A 19945-nucleotide genomic window follows, 5' to 3' on the forward strand; every position below is an offset into this window, starting at 1 on the left:
AAAAGTCTCCAAATAGTCAATCCCATAAGTTTGTGTATAGCCTTTTGCAACCAACCGAGCTTTGTACCTCTCAATGGAGCCACCAACATTGTATTTAATTGTGTCCACCCACTTACAGCCCACTGGCTCCTTCCCTTTAGGCAAATCAACCACTTCCCATGTGTCATTCTTGTGCAGAGCATCAATTTTAGTTCTCATAGCATCCTTCCATTTTGGAAAAGTAAGGGATTCTGATACAGATCTAGGTATAGGGTTAGAAGCAACAGAAGAAAGGAAGACATAATATGAAGGAGAAAGCATGCCATAGGAAAGATGTTTGGAAATGCAATGTACAATACACTTCCGTTTACCTTTCTTGATAGCAATAGGAACATCAAGATCTAGGAAGGGTGGTTGCAAAGGGATGGTATCAGTACCTGTTGTCTCTTCAGTAACTGGAAGTGTAGGAGACTCATGTGATGTAGAGGAAACAATCTGCTCACTTTTGATCTTTTGCCGCTTGTACCACTGGGATTAAAGAGGGGTCAAGGAGGTAATGGAGGAATAGGAATATTGAAAGAAACATGAGATGATTGTTCCTCCCTTGACTCATTAAGAATAGGAGGAGACTCAAGAGGAGATTCAACAGGGACAAGAAGGGGGAGTGCAAATAACTGTAACAAATGCTCCCCCTGTGAACAATGCTTACCCAGAGAAGAGTCATAGAAAGGAGTGGACTCATCAAAGGTAACATCCATTGAAACATAACGAGTTCTAGTGTTAGGATCAAAACAACAATAACCCTTCTGTGTGGAGGCATAACCAAGGAATATGCACTTGTGGGCCTTTGGTTCAAATTTGTCTCTGGGCACTAGAAATGTGAACATAACAAATTCATGGAACTGCCTCACAAGTTTGGGAACTTCATCTCGGGATCTCATAAAAAATAACCAAGTATATCAAGAGAAGTCGTCAATGAACTAGATAAAATATCTATACCCTTCCATAGAGGGTAAATGGTATGGCCCCCACACATTAGAGTGCACAATATGAAAAAGAAAGGATGATCTTTTATTACTCAAAGGATAATTGCTTCTATAATTTTTTGATAACTTATAGGACTTACAGTGAAGATTGGACAAGTTAATTCCCTTAAACAGGTCTGGGGATAGATGACTCAAAGCAGAAAAAGATAAATGACCTAAACGAAAATGACATAACATGACACGACTGAAAGACTCTGAAGAGGTAGATCCAAAAGCAGCTTTCCCAGGTTGTCCTTGGCTTTGTCCAGGAGTATCCAACAGGTATATTCCGTTCACCTCATGGCCACTCCCAATTACTTTCTGAGACTTCAAGTCCTGGAAAACACAATAAAAAGGAAAGAAGGTTACACTACAGTTCAATGATTTAGTTAGGCTACTCACAGACAGTAAATTAGTATTCAATTTAGGGACATGAAGAATAGAAGAAAGAGAGAGAGAGTCTGTAGCCTTGATATTTCCCTTGCCAGAGATAGGAGCAAGTGAGCCATCAGCTAGGGTAATCTTATCACGGCCAGGAAGCAATAAACAAAGTGGAAAGGCTGGTCATATGATCAGAAGCACCAGAATCAATAATCCAAGGGATTCTACGACTACCTGAGATAGTTACATGATTGGTAGTAGCACGTATACCTGAATGTGCAGATGCAGAGGGTTGGAAGAGACTGCACTCTCAAGGTGACTGATCATCCTCCCATACTTCTCATATTCTACCTTCATAATTGCTAACTGCTCACTAGCAGTCCTCTCATCCGTTAAGCACCTGTCATTATCTGGGACTATGGCTGTGTTGGCACTTCCTGGCTTCCCATTATTAGCCTTCTTTTGAAAATGAGGTGGAAGGAGTTTTGGATGCAATTTCCAACATTTATCTTTTGTATGTTTTGGTTTCTTGCAGTACTCACATACAACTTCCCTTTTTCCTGAACCACCTGAACTGCTTGTAGTCATCTTCGATTTCAGCCCCATATTAGCAAAGTGGTCACTTGGGATGGTCCCTTGAACCTAGACCAGCCTCATGTCAAGAATTCAAATACCCTATTCCTCTCAACCAATTTCCTATATGTTTTAGCATCATTAGTGCTTTCCCAAACAACGGTTTCCATTAGGTCTATCTCTTGCCACAGGGATTTCAGCATTGAGAAATAAACAGCTAAAGGTCTCTCTCCCTACCTTAATATATTCACATCACTCCTTAACTTATATGCCCTGGCAACATTAAGTTTTTGTGAGTAAGTTTCAACCACACTATCCCATATTTCCTTGGCTAAATTCATCCATAAATAATGTTGACTGATTTGTGGTTGCATTGAGTTCACTAACCATCCAAATGATAGTATAATTCTCTTGCATCCATTTTTCATTAGATGGGTCATCTTCCGGAGGTGCTTTCTTGCTCCCGGAGATATACCCCCAGTTGCCTCTACTACAAACATGAATTTTTACTGACTACGACCATGCTAGATAGTTGGTTCCATCAAGCTTGATTGTGGTCACAGCCAACAGTGAGTCTATGAGTGCTCCCGGAACCTGTCCGGATTCTGCCCCACACTTATTTTCAACTCCCAAGATATCCATCTTCCTCAAACAACTCTAAAAGAACTTCAAACAGCTTCAAATGATAAGCAAGGAAGACAGAAAAAAATCAGACACCAAGTACCAACCTCTATGGTCGTATCTGCCAGCTATGTCTCACCCGGAACCCGGGAGAAATCAAAAAACAGCAACTGCTCCTTGTAGGCTTCACAAAACACCACAAGACTTGGATTGACCTTCAAGATAAAGAGAACGAACCCCCTCAGTCACTGAGCACCAAGGTGAAGCTCCCTGTGGGGCCCACAATCAGAATTCTCCAATTGATTAGGATTTTGGGCAAAAAACTCCAGGGACTATCAGAATGATGACCAAGACAGCATCCTTTTCTCCAGAAATCCACTAACAACTGGGCTGAAAGTTTGTTCAATCACTCATTCGATTCAGCTCTCCATACACACTGTGTATGGGAAAAAAAGAATAAAAAGAAGAAAGAGAGCCCGCTCTGATACCAAGAAGAAAAACAGTCCAAAAGAATGAATGGACTGATTTAAAAGTTGTGAAAAAGTATTAGAAATCAGAATCAAAGAGAAAAGAAGAGGAGAGAAGAAGAAGAAGAAGATGGTGGCCATAGGGTTTTGGGAGAATAGTAATCGAACATTACTCCCTTCCCTAATCCTTTTTATTAAACATAATTTACAAAGTTTTGGTAGTTATAGAGAGGCCCTTAATTGGGTGATTAGCTTAATTAAGCATAACATAATGAAACATAAAAGGCCCATTAACAAAAGAAACAGAAACATAAACAAATAAAAAAATCTTATGGGCCATTCGGCCCATTCTCTCTACAGTTAACTACATAATCACCAAATCACCTTTCATCCATCCAATGGGAATATCAAATAGTTATGATAATTTAAACATACAACACTTGATGAGTTAAGGTACTCACATACAATTAAGAATCCATAGCTCCATCCCAGGTCATAACATACTATATCTACACGTATATGCCAAAAAAATGCCAAAGGTTAGGTCTGCATCCAGTCCACCTCTCCCAAGACCCTAGATAGCTAGGAGCAACGTTGGCCGGAGCATTCTGGAGCCTTTTAGAGTGTTCATTGAGCTGGGATGAAACTTATTGAACATTGTAGAGAGTTCCATGGCCTAGAAGAGTTATAGACTGTTGTAGACATCTCTTGTAAATATCTAGACTTAGGATTTTCTAGAATATTCTCTACAACGTTCCACCTAAGGAGGTGTAACTTGTGGTTGTAGTAAGGACGTGTTAAGTGTCTTGAGTGTTTGTGTGTGTTATTGTGTTCTCTTAGCACTTAAATTCACCAAGCAAAGTGATCTTGGGTAGGGAAATCTAACTTGCTTGTGGGGACAAGTAACTGCCGTACAAAATAGGGAAGGCAAGGTCAGGTAGTGACATATAGCAACCTAAACCCCAAGTCTTTGCACCAATGGCAATGATAATTAAGTTAATAGTCCCATGCACAATTCTTCCCTATTTACCCCTTGCCCAGATAGGGAAATCTGCCACACCATTTGCTGATGCATGGATCTACACCAATATCACCCCTATCTCCCAGGCTAGCTTTCTAACCTGTCTCAAAGATTGTTGATGGCACTGAAACACAATACATTTCTCCACACACTTGCATCCTGGGCCTTGAATGTGGGAAATCCAATGAACCATCTCTTTTGTCCGATGTAATTGTGTATTCAAGATCTGGAATATCTCTTTTCTCATGGATTGACTTTCTTTTTCTGATCAATGAAGAGAAAAATCATCCATTCCATGATTTGAAATAGATTACAAGAGCTCTCCGGTTTTCCATGTATTGTCATTCGATGTTGAGCTTATTTTCTTCCTCAACTTGTAATATAATATCACCAGCAAAACATCTGTCTATAAATCTAGAGTCACTTAACACATTAAGAAAATCATGACACCACCCCTCACTGCCAACTGCACTGCTAAAGCAACTTTACATCGTATGACTGCCCTTCGTTTTCCAGTAATCCATCAAAACCCTAGCCTGTCACCCAATCCCACCCTTGAAATAAATTAAAATGACCTCCTGCCAGACCACAGATCCTCATCGGCACTAGCTTTCTCATCACCAAAGCTACCAAAACAGCTTGAACCAGAGACACCAAAGCTACCACCAGATCTACTTGAACTAGAATTACCAAAGCTACTAGAGCGACCTGAACCAAATTTCCCAAACCCAATGGAACAACCTGAACCAATGTCCCCAAACCCACTGGAACAACCAGAACCACCAAAATTACCAGATCTACTGGGGCCATCATTGACAAAACCACCACCAAATCACCCTGAATTTGATCCACCATATCCACCCATACAATCTGATGGACTGCCAAAACCAGAACTGCATCCAAACCCAGAAGGGCCAGAACTACTATAGCCACCAGCATGACCAAAACCTGAGTCACTTAGCCGACTACCTCCCAGACCTCCATAAGAGCCAAGCCTACCACCACCACCCATATCACCAAACATATCAGGGCTTGCTGGGTCAACAGGAATCCTGGGTAGCTCTGTAAAGTGTAAACCCACATCCCACATCCCGCTCAATCATCCTGACAACCCTGACCTGCTGTTCTGTATAGATGAGAACTGCACTTTCTTTCCAGTACGACCTGTTTGATCAGATATGTGAACAAAGATCTCTGATGTGCTTGGAAGCTCATAACGTATCACCAGATCAACACTAGGTATATCAAGTCCACAAGCAACAACATCTGTAGCAACTAAAATGTTAAAGTGCCCATCTCAGAAGCCAGAAAGTGTCCTTCTGGTTTTGAGAGATAACCCCATGAAAAACTTCACATCTAAAACTGCACCCCATAGCATATGCCAACCGATCAGCATCACAATTTGTTTGAGTAAAAACAATACACCTGCCTCCTTTTAGCATGTTCTGTTATCAGGGGTCCAATGGTTGATGCCTTCCCATACATGTCTCAAGCAATCGAATATAGAGAAATTCTGTCTGCCAATTACTGATCAGAATCCCCAACAAGATCAATAGTAAATGGATTGTTAAGATACTTCTGTGTTAGCTTTCTTATCCAGCTTGGCATGGTGGCAGAGAACATCATGCTTTGTACTGCATTCTAAAGACATCCATTAATTCTTTCAGAGTCAGAACCATCATTTTTAAGTATTTAAGCAAAAATTTGTGGAAATGTTTCGCTTGCAAAAATTTGGTGGAAATTGCTAGAAAGAAATATTAAAATTAAAATCCTCAGAAAACAGGGAGCAATCCTATAAGATAGCAAAGGTAGTATTTGTTAGCACTATTCTTTTTCTTGATAATCAATTAGTGCTATTCATTGAACTCGGTTTGGAGATTTCAATATGGCATTTTTTGATAGTGGACTGTATGTACTGCAACCCCTTAGGGTGATGGGAAAGGGTAAAGTTTTGGAATTGAAATGACTAAAATATTGGGTCTAGGGATGTTTTGGGGTTACTCCTAGGATATTCAATGAATTAAAAACAGGTGTCTTAAACAAGTAAAAAACAAGAAGAAATTAAGAAGCTAAGGAGAGGAGAGAGGAAGAGAGAAGATAAGTTTTGAGGCTCAAAAAACTAGGCTGGCAGCACATAGTATATTATTTATATTAGAGTAACAACAGTTATACACAAGATGATATAAAAAGACTAAAATGCCCTTGCATCACTAATAACAGAATTATAACACTCCCCCAAGTTGGGAAATAGAATTACAACCCCCCCCCCCCGCCCCCACCACCCCCCCAAGTTGGGAGATAGAATTACAACACTCCCCCTCAAGTTGGCAAGTTGGGAAATAACTTTAACTTCAATGTGTTTGGATCAACTGTGGAGAACTGAATTTAAGGCTATGCTGATGGCTGCTTTATTGTCACAATGAAGTGACATAGGGCTGTCCAAAAACAAACCCTAGCTCTACCAACAAGTTCATTATCAATAAAACTTCTGCAACGCCATGTGTCATAGCCTTGTACATTTGTACTCCACTTTGGTACTAGATCTAGCAACTACACTTAGCTTCTTGCTCCTCTAGGTAATCAAATTACCCCCTACAAAGGTACAATACTGCTGAGTTACTGCTCAACTTCAAGGTCTAATTCAAGGGTAGACCAACCTCCTACAGCTACAAGAAGAAAGGGAGATACAAGGAGAAGAAAAGAATTGGAGCCCAACAAAACTGTTTCATTCCATTCTGCCCTAATTATTTATATACTGATGTATATATATATATATATATGTTTTGGAATGGTAGAATACTGATGTATTTCATTCTATTGCCAATTGGCATATTTATACAGTAAGCTGCTGCAATAAATAGAAAGAAAAGAAAATAGAAAGTAGAAAAATAGAAAGAAAGAAAATAGAAAGTACAAGAATAGAAAGAAAAAACTTTCTAAATCAATCCTTCCACAATCCTAGGAATATATACAATTCTATTTTTACACAACTACCAAATATAGATCTGCACCCGTAACCCCACGTTTTCCAACACTCCCCCTCAAGCTGGTGAATAGAGATCCTCCATTCCCAGCTTGGCTATAATTCTTCGAAAATCTGTACTATTGAGCCCTTTAGTAAGTACATCGGCCAGTTGTCCTTTTGTAGACACACCTGATTGCTCGTGGATCCAATTTTCCCTTATTATGGACATGAACAAAGGCAGTGCAGCCAAAAATTCTTGGTGTGAGATTATTTGAGGTTCGAATATCAAGGTAGAATTGAGAAAGGACTTGTATTGGGCTTCGGTTGTCAAGAACTTTAGATGGTAGTCTATTTATAGTGTATGCAGCAGTAAGGACAGCTTCCCCCCAATATTGTTTTGGCACCCGGTTTTGAAAGAGAAAGGCTCGGGTGGTTTGCAAAAGATGGCCATTTTTCCTCTTAGCTATCCCATTCTGTTGGGGAGTGTTAACACAGGAGGATTCATGCACAATGCCTTCTTTCTGAAAAAATGGGGACAAATTCTGATTAAAATAATCTGTAGCATTATCAGATCGAAACCTTTTAATTCTCACACCAAACTGAGTTTGGACCATGTTATGAAAGTTGGGAAGAAAGATCCATGTGACCCTAGTGCAATCGTCAATAAAGGTGACAAACCATCTAGAACCAGTAATGTTGGGAATTTGAGAAGGGCCCCATATATCCGAATGAATCAACTAAAAAGGAGTTGAAGATCTTTTATTGCTGATTGGGAAAGAAACCCTTTTGTGCTTAGCAAGTTCACAAACATCACAATGAAAGGTTTCAACATCATTTCCTTTAAACAAGGAAGGAAGCATTGTTTTTAAAACAAGAAATGAATGATGACCGAAACGGAAGTGATGACGCCAAATTAAATCTTTATTGGAGGTAGATAAGAATGACTCGTGTGTGACAAGCATAACAGTGTGAGATGGTTTGCTAGTTGCTTCAAGGTAGTAGAGTCCATCCCTTTCCTTAGCAAGTCCAATCTTCTTCCCTGAAACCTGGTCCTGAAATACACAGTAAGAAGGAAAGAACACAACATTGCAGTTCACATCCTGGGTGAGTTTATGTATAGAGATAAGGCTAGTGGATAACTTAGGAACATGAAGCACATTTTTAAGCAATAGGGATGGAGTAATTTGAATATTCCCAATCCTTGCCACTGTGGTGAAAGAACCATCAGCAACAAAAATTTTTTCTATTACTAGGACAGGGTGTATAGGTGAGAAAATGTAGTGAAGAGGGTGTCATGTGGTCAGTAGCTCCAGAATCAAGAATCCATGGAAAAACACTAGCCGAGGCATGTAATCCTAGAGATAAAGACTCACCTGAGAGAGCAAGAGAGGTAGAACCACTTCTTGGTTTCAAGGATTTCAGGAAGCTCCTTAGCCTTTCAATTTCTTCATCATTAAATGGTCCCTGATTTGAGTGTTCTTGCTGCGGGGTTGTGGAGACATTATGGGCCTGTTGAACTCCTTTTGAAACTCCTCGATTTCCCCATTCCTTGCTGGAGGTGGGAGGTTTCCCATGAAGTTTCCAGCACCGATCTTTTGTGTGTCTGGGCTTCTTGCAATAGGTGCACCAGAGGTTATCGTTAGAGTCACGGGTAGTTGTGTCACGAGCCAAGTTGTGATTGTTTTCACCCTTTGAACCATTGTAACTTCCTCCCCTTGCCACCATGGCTGAGCCTTCGGGATCTTTAGGCTCAAGCATGATTCCACGACGGCTTTCCTCAGCTCTGACAAGGGCTATGACTTCATTCAATGGAGGCACTTCTTCTTTCCCAAGAATTTGTATTCGGACCTGATCAAATTCAGCATTCAGTCCGACCAAAAAATCATACACCCTATCTCTTTCAATAAAATTCTTCAAGATCACAGCATCATCAGGGCACTTTGTCTCAAGAACCCGATAATGATCAAGCTCATGCCATAAATTTTGCAGCAGATTTGCATACTCTGTAACACTTTTGCTCCCTTGTTTGGCCGCCACTGTCGTCACTGATCTCGGGTGTCATTGAACTCCACAACCATGACATAACCATGGAGTCCTCTTCGTCCCAAGCATCAAAATTTGGCTCATCCAACTTTGGCCCTGTTCCAAGAAGGTGACTAATTTTTCCTTTTCCCTTCAAATAGGTACGCACTAGTTGTGACCACTTCAAGTAGTTCTGGCCATTCAGTCTATATGTTGTCTGAATATTCTGCAAATCACCAGTGTGAGGATGAGAATTTGTTGCTCCTTCATCGGTTTGGACGAGAGCACTTGTTGTAGTCATGTCGGACATTGTTAATGGAGGAAAAATAAGGCCAGTAGGAAAGGAGAATAAAGGAGGGAAGAACTAGCCAGAATAAAGGAGAATAAAGGAACACTTCTAGTTACAGATCAACACTGAAGGCTAGAAGAGAAAGACACGAAAAACTGGCAATGAAGGCCAAAAAAAAATCTCAACGTTGACAAACCTAGAGCTCTAATACCATGTTTTGGAATGGTAGAATACTGATGTATTTCCAATCGGCATATTTATACAGTAAGTTGCTGCAATAAATAGAAAGAAGAAAAAAATAGAAAGAAAAGAAAATAGAAAGTAGAAAAATAGAAAGAAAAGAAAATAGAAAGTACAAGAATAGAAAGAAAGAAATAGAAAGAAAAAACTTTCTAAATCAATCCTTCCACAACCCTAGGAATATATACAATTCTATTTTTACACAACTACCAAATATAGATCTGCACCCGTAACCCCACGTTTTCCAATATATATATATATATATATATATATATATATAGATAGATAGATAGATAGATAGATAGATAGATAGATAGATAGATAGATAGATAGATAGATAGATAGATAGATAGATAGATAGAGAGAGAGAGAGAGAGAGAGAGAGAGAGGATCACCCAGATTCAACTAACTGTTTGACATTGACTCCCCAGCTGACGTGAGTTTTGGTGTTGCACGAGCCTAAGCCTTCTTATTTCTTCCCAGGTAAGTGCAAGTAACTGGAGGTCTCAGGTCTAGGCCATTAAGCCATGGACTTTGGTTTCCATCAACTCCCTATCCCATGAGATCGGCCTTGGCCTCAAGGTCCATGTCTGGAAATTTAAGCTGCCAATATGGCTCCCAACTGGCATCATGAGATGGAAGCCCAGTCCATTCTACAAGAGCTTCCTGAACAACTCTTTTTCCTTGGTGCACCCAACAGAAATCAAGCATCTTCTCAAGCTGTATTTTAATGTCCCATTCCTTTGTAAATGTGGGAAGATGTTTGCTGACTATAGATTGGTCTCTTATAGATTTCTTCAACAAGGATAGATGACATACTAGGTGGAGTTAGATTGTTTGAGGCAGGTCCAAGCAGTAGGCCACACTCTCTATAAGTACATGGATTTAAACCCTATGGAAAGTGCATTGTAGACACTCAAGTAAGCGATCAAATCGCACTGTAAGCCCAAACCTCCAAACTCAGGTAGCAAGCAAACTGCACTGAAGAATAAACTTCGAGTGATAGCCTGGAGAGAACCCGTACAACACAATATCTCTCAACAATCAAACTACAACAAACCAGCGCCCTCACAGTGAGATGCAGTGAACCATCACCACAACACAAAAATTGACCGAGCCTCAGATGCCAACACACCTGTGATTTAATACACCAGTGCAGTAATTCTCTGCATTGAGATGGTTAATCATCAAAACACTGCAACACAGCAGTATAACACAGGTCAGCGATAATGCATTACCTGAGTGCTGCAATGCAGATATGTAACACACACAAGGATTGCGATGATGAACCAGTTGATTGACACTTCAATCAAAAAAGCTAAGGCATATTGAGAGGTTTCTAGAAGCAGGGTTGTATCCAAGCTCATGCTCATATGCAGGTCTCGAGGAAATGGATGGGAGCCATAATCCTGGAATCTCCACAATGACATGTGGCAAAACCCTACTCGTGAAACTAACAGACTTTCCCGCTTTAGGAAAAGTCTCATTTCCCATTACATGGCTTCCTATTTTGTTAGGAGGTCTTTCTCTATAAATAAAGGAGATCTGAAGCTCTCCACATGTGTTCAATACCAAGCCCTTGTGTGAACCCTACTCGACTGTGCTCTCAAACCTCCATTAAAACCCCCTTGCAGCTTCCTACAACCCCTAATCTCCTTCCTCCTTGAGCCATCCACCATCTGGTAGACCTATACTGTTGCCTTACCTCCCTGCTCACACTTTCAATCCTCTCTGTCACCTTAAAAGGACCAAAATAACAAGGGAAAAGCTTGTGCCATGCTCGCCTAGCATGAACTTCCTACAGTAGCCAATCAAGGCCAAGAAGCTACATAAGGTGTTGACTGATTTGGGAGTGGACCAGGCCTAAATACAAGCAATTTTGTCTGGATTGACCATGACATAACCTACTGAAACCACGTGGCCCAAATACTGCACTTTGGTTTGACCAGAAACACGCTTAGAAAGTTTAGCAAAACGCAAATGTTGTCTAAGTATCTCCAAGGTGTCTTAAGTGCAAAAAATCAGATTCCCAATCCTTACTATAGACAAGGATATCATTGAAGAATACTACGATGGATCATCTGAGATGGGGCTGGAAGATGTCATTCATGATGACCTGGAAAGTAGGTGGTGCATTAGATAATCCAAACGGCATAACAAGAATTTGATAGTGGTCGTTGTGGGTTATAAAAGTTGTTTTGGGCACATTCTCCAGATGAACTCTAATTTGATGATATCCAGATCGGACGTCCATTTGAGAGAAATACTTCACCTGTCCAAGTTCATCCAATCATTCATCAAACACATAAATTGGAAACCGGTCCTTGACCATAATTTGGTTCAATGCCCTATAGTCCACAGAAAAGCGCCATGACCCATCCCACTTCTTGACAAGAAGCACAGGAGAAAAGAAAGGACTGGTGCTAGGCTGAATAAATCCCTTCTCAAGGAGCTCAACAACCATTCTTTCAATTTCTTTCTTTTGAAAATGCAGGTACCAATAAGGTCGCACATTGGTGGGTGTGGACACAACTACCAAAGGAATTCAATGGTCTTGACATTTCTGTGGAGGCAACTTGATTGGGTCTTGAAAGACATCTTCAAACTGGTCTAGTACCTAGTGTAATTCATGTAACTCCCCTCTGTAGATTGGGTGCCATTGCCGAGTTTTGGAATTGAGCTGATAACCTTTGGTCCCACTTGCATGAAAAGCAGTTGTTTTTCATGGGCCTGGAGTCTCCTGTCCTCGTATGTGACAAAGTTATCCATCCCAGTAAAAATCCACTGTCATGTGTCCTTAGTCAACTCATCCAACTATAATGAGAACATTTTCTGGGCTTTGTACATGTGGCCTGGCCCAAAGCGTTTATCACAATTATAACGAAGTCCTTTCTCATGTCGGGCCTGCATTTCAACCCAATAAAGGCATTTGAAAGGGACTAGGATTTTGGGCAAAGCAGGTCGCACAAGCTCTGCTGTGGGCCTGGAAAGAAGTCCATTCTGGCGTGGGGGTGTCTTCAATATAGGTCCCATGGGTTGAAGAACCTTCTTGAGCCGGTCCAACTGCTCCTATAATCGGGCCAGCCCTGATGCCTCTAAGAGAGACGCGAGTTGTAGGGCTTTAACTTCCACTCTCCCCTTAGCCCTCCAATGAAGCATCTCATTAGGGCCTTTTCCAACCAACCAAAGACTCTAATGGCAAGCTTCTCAAACTCGATTTGGTAATCACAGGTTGACCCTATTTGCTTCACCCTTGAAAGCATCTTATTGTAGTCATTGTACCCCATCAGTTCGAAAGTTCTAACCATGAGACTTGAGGATGGGATTACTTGAACCACTGGAACTACAAAATCGCTTCCCCTTCCAGATGGAAGGAAGCTATTATCACCCATTGATGCCCAGGGACTTCATGGTACTCAAAGTACATCTTGGCCAGGAGCATGATTACCTCGACAGTTACTCCTTTAGCTCAACTTCCCATCATCACTATCTTTACTAGTAGCTGAGGTCGGTTTCTCCTTCTATAAAACCATTCCAAATATTGCTTCTTTGATCTCCTTTAGCTTTGAGATTACTTGGTGGAGACCAATTTCGATCTTATCAACTCTTTCATCGATTGTCACAAGACGGGTGTTAGGCATCTTCCTTCCACATATCGACAAAGGCTTTGATGCCAATTTGGTTAGAACTGCCCACCTACAAGAGTCTCTTCAAGGGAATCTCGACCTCCATTGAAGGTGTGTGTGTGTGAGAGAGAGAGAGAGAGAGAGAGAGAGATTTGGCTCAAATGGGATGATCCCAGATATTCTCGAGGCCAACCTTATATGATAGCTTGGCTTGTTACAACCACTAACTGCATGTAAGATAACCGATTCAAGCAAAGGGATTATCTGACATGGATTCTAGTGTTACACGAGCCTGGGCGTTCTTATTCCTTCTTAGGTAAGTGTGAGTAACCAGAGGTCTAGGCCCTTGGGCCTGGGTTGGGCCTCGATTCCCATCACATTTCAACACCCATATTCAACTAATTAGTTTCTTTTTCTTTCTATTAGCAAGTTTGTGTTGGATTTATAAATCAATGAATAAATTAGTTGCTTCACCAAGTAGAATGAAATGACTAGAGAAATCCTCCAAGATACAGAAAAGATAAAGAATGTTTCAAAACCTAATTATACAAAAACACCCTATTAAGGTTAATTTTATAGAGAATATATTTTAATATATATGGGAGGTTATAACTACTGGTAAAGATTTTTTAATATTATATTGGACTTATCATGGGGGTCATAACTGCCACCAAAGAATGTCAGACCACTATTATATATTGACAAATTGGTTATTTAAGTCTTCGACACTTATAGTTATGCTGGCAATTATAGTTATGCTTGTTTAAGGCTGACCACATTTTTTGAGGTTTTTCTGGCAGTTTTGGCTGCCTACACATATATAGTTATGCTGGCAGTTATCAGACCTAGGTCAGCAGTTTATGAACACCGGTACAAAGCTTCTTTGAAGAATGAGAATGGGCACCATGAGCCCATTTTTCATTCTAAAAAGAATGAGGCCCGTGGCAAGAATTTTGAAAGAATGGGGCTCATGGCCCATTGATTCTTATGCATTCTTGCCCAGAATGAGTAAAAATTGAAAGAATGGGGCTCATGGCAGCGAATTAAACATAACCCAAACCTTTGGTAGGGAATTGGGAATTACCTTCAATTGGTACAAAGATGAGAATACGGTGTGGCTGATGCAATTGCCACACAAGGAGTGAACAGGGATCAATTTTTTCAGGGGCTATAACTTTTTTTATCAGCAAAGTAACTTTATTTATTAACCCGGAAACACATTACAAGTGTTTTAGCTACTCTGTAGTCCAGAGTACACCAGAATACAAATTTTCCCCAGATTACAAGGACCACCATCTCTCTTTTTTCTACAATCAGCTACAGGTTTGCCCAAAATAAGGTAGACCTATCAGCTCCCTGTTTTGCAAGAGTATCTGCAGATGTAAACCAGTCCTTCAAATCTGATAACTAAATCTGATTACAGCAGTAAAAGAACAGAGAAAAGAGATTATAGCATAAGGAAGAAGATGGAGAAGAAGAAGAAGAGAAGGAGAAAAGAGTTCGATGAATTCACTCCTCTCTCTCTTAATAATCTTTTATTTAATCTAACTTAAAAAAAAAGACTAATTACATCTCTGCCCTTTAAGTGGGCGGCCAGCACATAAAACACTTAAAAGAAACAAAACAAGTTAACAGGCCTATAATGAAAAGGCCCATTAACACATAAAATCTAAACAGAACACTACATAAAGTATAAATAAGTAGTAGGGCCCATTTGGCCCAGTCTCTCTACACTCCCCCTCAAGCTGAGCATAGATGTCAACCATGCCCAGCTTGCTTATATAGTGAGTCAATTTTCCTTTTGGAACACCTTTGGTCAAGACGTTAGTCAATTGCTCCTCTGAAGTGATGAATGGCAAGCAAACTTCCCCTGAAGCAACTCTCTCCCGTATAAAGTGTTTATTGACCTCCATGTGCTTAGTTCTATCATGTTGGACAGGATTATGTGCAATGTTGATAGCTGCCTGATTGTCACAATAGAGCATCATCGACTTCTCACAGTCAATACCCAACTTCCTCAAAAGTGATCTCAGCCACAATAAGTCTGACACTTCATGTGCCATTGCCCTGTATTCTGCTTTAGCTGAAGATCTTGCTACTACAAATTGCTTCTTACTCCTCCATGAGACAATGTTCCCTGCTACCAAAGCACAACATCCTAAGGTGGATCTCCTATCATCAATACATCTGGCCCAGTCAGCATCAGTGTACGCTTCCAACTTCATGTGTCCATGCTTGGCAAAAAGGATACCTTTCCCTAGAGTGCCTTTCAAGCAACATAAAACTCTTTCTATAGCTGCTAAATGTGTATCTCTAGGAGAATGCATAAACTGACTAATGACACTCAACAGGAGATATCTGGCCGGGTCATACAGAGATATAACAACTTCCTAAGCAATCTCTAGAACACTCCCTTATCAAACAACAGTTCACCATTAGTAGCAGAAAGCTTGTGATTTACGTCTAGAGGGGTTGAGGCCGATTTAGCACCAAGTTTGTCAGTCCCTGCAGAGAGATCAAGGACATACTTGCGTTGAGAAATGAAGATACCATCTTTAGATCTAGCCACTTCAATTCCCAAGAAATATCGGAGATCTCCCAAATCTTTGATCTTAAACTCAATGTTAAGAAACCTTTTGAGCTTAACCACTTCCTGGGTGTCATTACCAGTAATCACAATGTCATCAACATAAACAATAAAAAATGTCACCAAGGATTTACTTCTCTTCACAAATAAAGTATGGTCAGATTGAGTCTATGTGTAACCAAAAGAAACAAGGGCAGCTTTGAATCTCTCAAACCAAGCTCTAAGAGACTATTTGAAACCATAATGAGACTTCTTCAATTTACACACTTTCCCTTGCATTTCCTTCCCATACACTCCTGGAGGTAAAAACATATAGACCTCTTCATGTAGGTCTCCATTCAGAAAGGCATTTTTAACATCAAATTGATGAAGGGACCAATCAAAAGTAGCAACTAGAGATAACAGAACTTGAACTAAAGTCATTTTAACCATAGGAGCAAAGGTCTCAAGATAATCAATACCATACTTGATAGTGAACACCCATTTACAACTAACTGGTTCCATCCCCTTAGGCAGGTCCACAATATCCCAGGTATGGTTCTTATGCAAAGCATCTAGCTCAGCCATCATAGCATCCCTCCATTCTGGTTTGGATAAGGCTTCTGGTACGGACCTGGGAAAGAAGGTTGTAGGATAGGTGTTTGGGGATACAATGTGTTGTACACTTCCGTTTGCCTTTGTGAAGGATGATAGGAAGGTCAAGGTCAAGAAAGGTAGCAGATGGGTCAAAGAAAGGCTAATCTATGACCTCAATAGTGATGGGAGGTGCAAGAGGCTGTGTTGAAGGAGTGGAAACAACTTGTCCATACTTGAGTCTTTGTCTTTGGTTACCACCTTTGGACAATAGGATGTGAAGGAAAAATGTGGGAGGATGAGCAGGAGGAGGGGGAGCAAGAACAAGTGAAGTAGACACAGTGGGAGGTGCAATAGAAGTAGATGACTCCATAGAAGATTCAATAGGAACTGGAAGAGGAATAGCCAGGGACATAGCAAACAACTCCTCGGAATCTCGGAATGCTCCTCCTCAAGAGAAGTACCAAAGAAAGGAATAGACTCAGCAAATGTGGCATCCTTGGAGACAAAACAGGTGTCACGAACCAAATCAGAACAACAATATCCCTTCTGTGTGGAGGCATATCCTAGGAAGACACACTTGTGTGCTTTAGGCTCAAATTTATGTCTCTGATGGTTTTGAACATGCACATAACAGGTGCATCCAAAAACTATGAGAGGAAGAGAGAAGAGATCCTCATCCAGGAAGAGAAGGCTAAAAGGGGTTTTGAAACCTAGAACCCGGGAAGGCATACAGTTAATTAAATATGTAGCAATAAGGACAACAACCCCCAAAATTTAGTAGGAACATGAGATGCAAAAAGGAGGCTTCTACCAACCTCAACCATATGGAGGTTCTTCCTTTCCACCACTCCATTCTGTTGTGGAGTGTAGGAACAAGAACTCTAATGGATAACCCCAAAGGCATCAAAGTAGGATGAAAGGTTCTTCTCAAAATATTCTTTAGCATTATCAAATCGGAATGTTTTGATCCGAGTGTTAAACTAGGCATTAAAGTAGTATTTTATCATCAATACAGAGGATAAAATACTTGTAACCCCCCATAGTAGGTAAATGATATGGCTCCCACGCATCACAGTGCACAATATGAAAAGCAGAAATAGATCTTTTATTACTCATTGGATAAGATTGTAGGCAATGTTTCACAAGCTCACATGACTCACAATGAAGACTCAATAGAGATATTCCCTTAAACATGTCAAGAAACAAATGACTCAAAGTAGAAAAAGATAAATGACCAAAACGTAAATGATATAACATGACTCAATCAATAGACTCTAACAAAATAGACTCTAAAGCAACTCCATTAGGTGGTCCAAGACTTCTACCAAGTGTGTCTAGCAAGTATATTCCATTCGCCTCATGGCCACTCCTAATCATCCTCTAAGATTTCAGGTCCTAAAAAACACAATAAGTAGGAAAGAAGATTATGCTACAATTCATGGACTTAGTTAAGCTATTGACAAATAACAGGTTGGTATTAAGTTTTGGGGACATGGAGAACAAAGGATAATACAAAAGTGTGAGAGGCTTTGATATCTCCTTTGCCAGAGATGGGAGCAAGAGACCCATCTGTAAGGGATATCTTCTCTTTACCCGAGAGGAACTGATATGAACAAAAGAGGTTAGGTATACCGATCATACGGTCTGATGCACCAGAATCAATAATCCAAGGGATTTTATGATTACCTGAAATAGTAGTATGATTTGCAGAAGCATGAATACCTAAGTGAGCAAATACAGATGAAGTGGTGTTGCCTGAAGGGTTTGATGCTGCAACAATAGTCTCCAAGTGATTAAGTAACCTCCCATACCTTTCAAACTCTGCCTTTACTACTGCCAACTGCTCCATAGCCGATTTTTCTTCACTTTCTCTATTTCTACCTTCAGGCACTGTAGCAACATTTGCATTTTTAGGTTTCCCTGTCTGACCACTCTTCTTGAAACTGTTGTTCCGAAACCTGTTCGGGAGGAGTTTTGGATGGAGTTTCTAACAAGTGTCCTTAGTATGCTTCGATTTCTTGCAATATTCATATATCACTTCCTTCTTGTCAGTCGGCCCTTTCGGCTTTATCCCAACATTTCTCAAGTGTTCTGAAGGTGGTCCCTATAGCTGTACTTGCCGCCTACTCTCTTCACAACTCACCATAGAGTATGCTTGAGCAAGGGTGACTTCATCTCTAGCCAGAATATTCTGCCTAGTAATGTCGAACTCAGGGTTAAGTCCTGTAAGAAATTCAAACACCTTGTTTCATTCTACCAATTTTCTAAATGTCTATGCATCCTTGGTGCTCTCCCATACAACTGTCTCCATAACATCAATCTCTTGCCATAATGACTTCAGCATTGAGTAGCAAACTGCTACACTCTTCTCCTCCTATCTCAAATTGTTCACATCACTCTTCAACTTATAGGCTCTCACAACATTTAACTTTTGTGAACATGTTTCAGTGATACTATCCCGAATCTCCTTGGCTGAAGTCACCCAGAGGTAATGTTGGCTTATGTGAGGCTGCATAAAGTTAACTAACCATCCAATCACTGTGTAGTTCTCCTGCATCCATTTTTCATACATAGGGTCCGCCTCTGCAGGTTTCTCCTTACTGCCTATGAGATACCCTAGTTTACCTCTCTTACAAACATAAATCCATATAGAGTGTACCCAAGCTAGATAATTGGTTCCATCTAGTTTAATTGTAACCTCCACTCAAAAAAGAATCTGCTAGACCAACCCCAAATATTAGAATTTGCTTCATTTCACTTCCAGATTTCTCCTTTGATCAAACGAAAACAAAAAACTAGTTTTTCAATCTTTATAGGCCTAACTAAGGCTAACCTAGTACCAAAAGGTTCAAAGAACTAGGGTTTCACTACACCTGGCTCAATGAAAGGAGTGCAGAGATAGCCGCTCCTACCAGAGCTTCCCAATCTTATTCAAGCCTTAACTGCCCCCTTTTGGGAATCAAAAGGCACCTCCCAAGCCCTGAGTGCTACACCCAGCCCTTTTCCTTTTCCTGTAACTTGAAATCTCTCTAGTCGGCTAGGGTTTTGGGTAGAAAGATAACAGCTTCACTTCTTGGCACTCTTCGGCCAGACTCTAGTTCTCCAAACCCTCTACCAACTAGGCAAACAGTCCTCTAATTGACCAGAATCTTATCTCTCCATACACTCTTCTAATCAAAGGGTGTATGAGAAAAAAGAGGAAAAAAAGAAAGGGAAGAAACTGTTCTGATACCAAGATGTAAATCAGTCCTTCAAATCTGAATGTCTGATAACTAAATCTGATTACAACAGTAAAAGAACAGAGAAAAGGGATTACAGCAGAAGGAAGAAGAAGATGGAGAAGAAGAAGAAAAAGAGGAGAAGAGAGTTTGATGGATTCACTCCTCTCTCCTTTAATCTTTTATTTAATCTCACTTAAAAAAAGACTAATTACATCTTCTTGTCCAGAACTGAAGTGAAGAAAAGATAGAGGAGAGAAAGAGAGAAGAGAGGAGAGAGATTTGAGAGCATCAAAAGTTGCTGGCGGCGCCAGCTTTTAAATATTTATATTAGGGCGACTGAACATAACATAAA

At 40.4% G+C, this 19945-nt stretch overlaps 1 protein-coding gene and 1 pseudogene across 22 annotated transcripts in view; both read right to left on the minus strand.

The window, feature by feature from the left end:
* The window catches only part of LOC104585839 (uncharacterized), a 145736-nt gene that overhangs the window by 19231 nt on the left and 106560 nt on the right, over positions 1 to 19945 (minus strand). The window lies entirely within an intron of this gene.
* On the minus strand, positions 4633 to 18221 carry LOC148800810 (uncharacterized; annotated as a pseudogene).

Source organism: Nelumbo nucifera, chromosome 4 (assembly GCF_055504915.1).
Source record: "Nelumbo nucifera cultivar China Antique chromosome 4, China Antique-T2T, whole genome shotgun sequence".
Classification (NCBI taxonomy): Eukaryota; Viridiplantae; Streptophyta; class Magnoliopsida; order Proteales; family Nelumbonaceae; genus Nelumbo; species Nelumbo nucifera.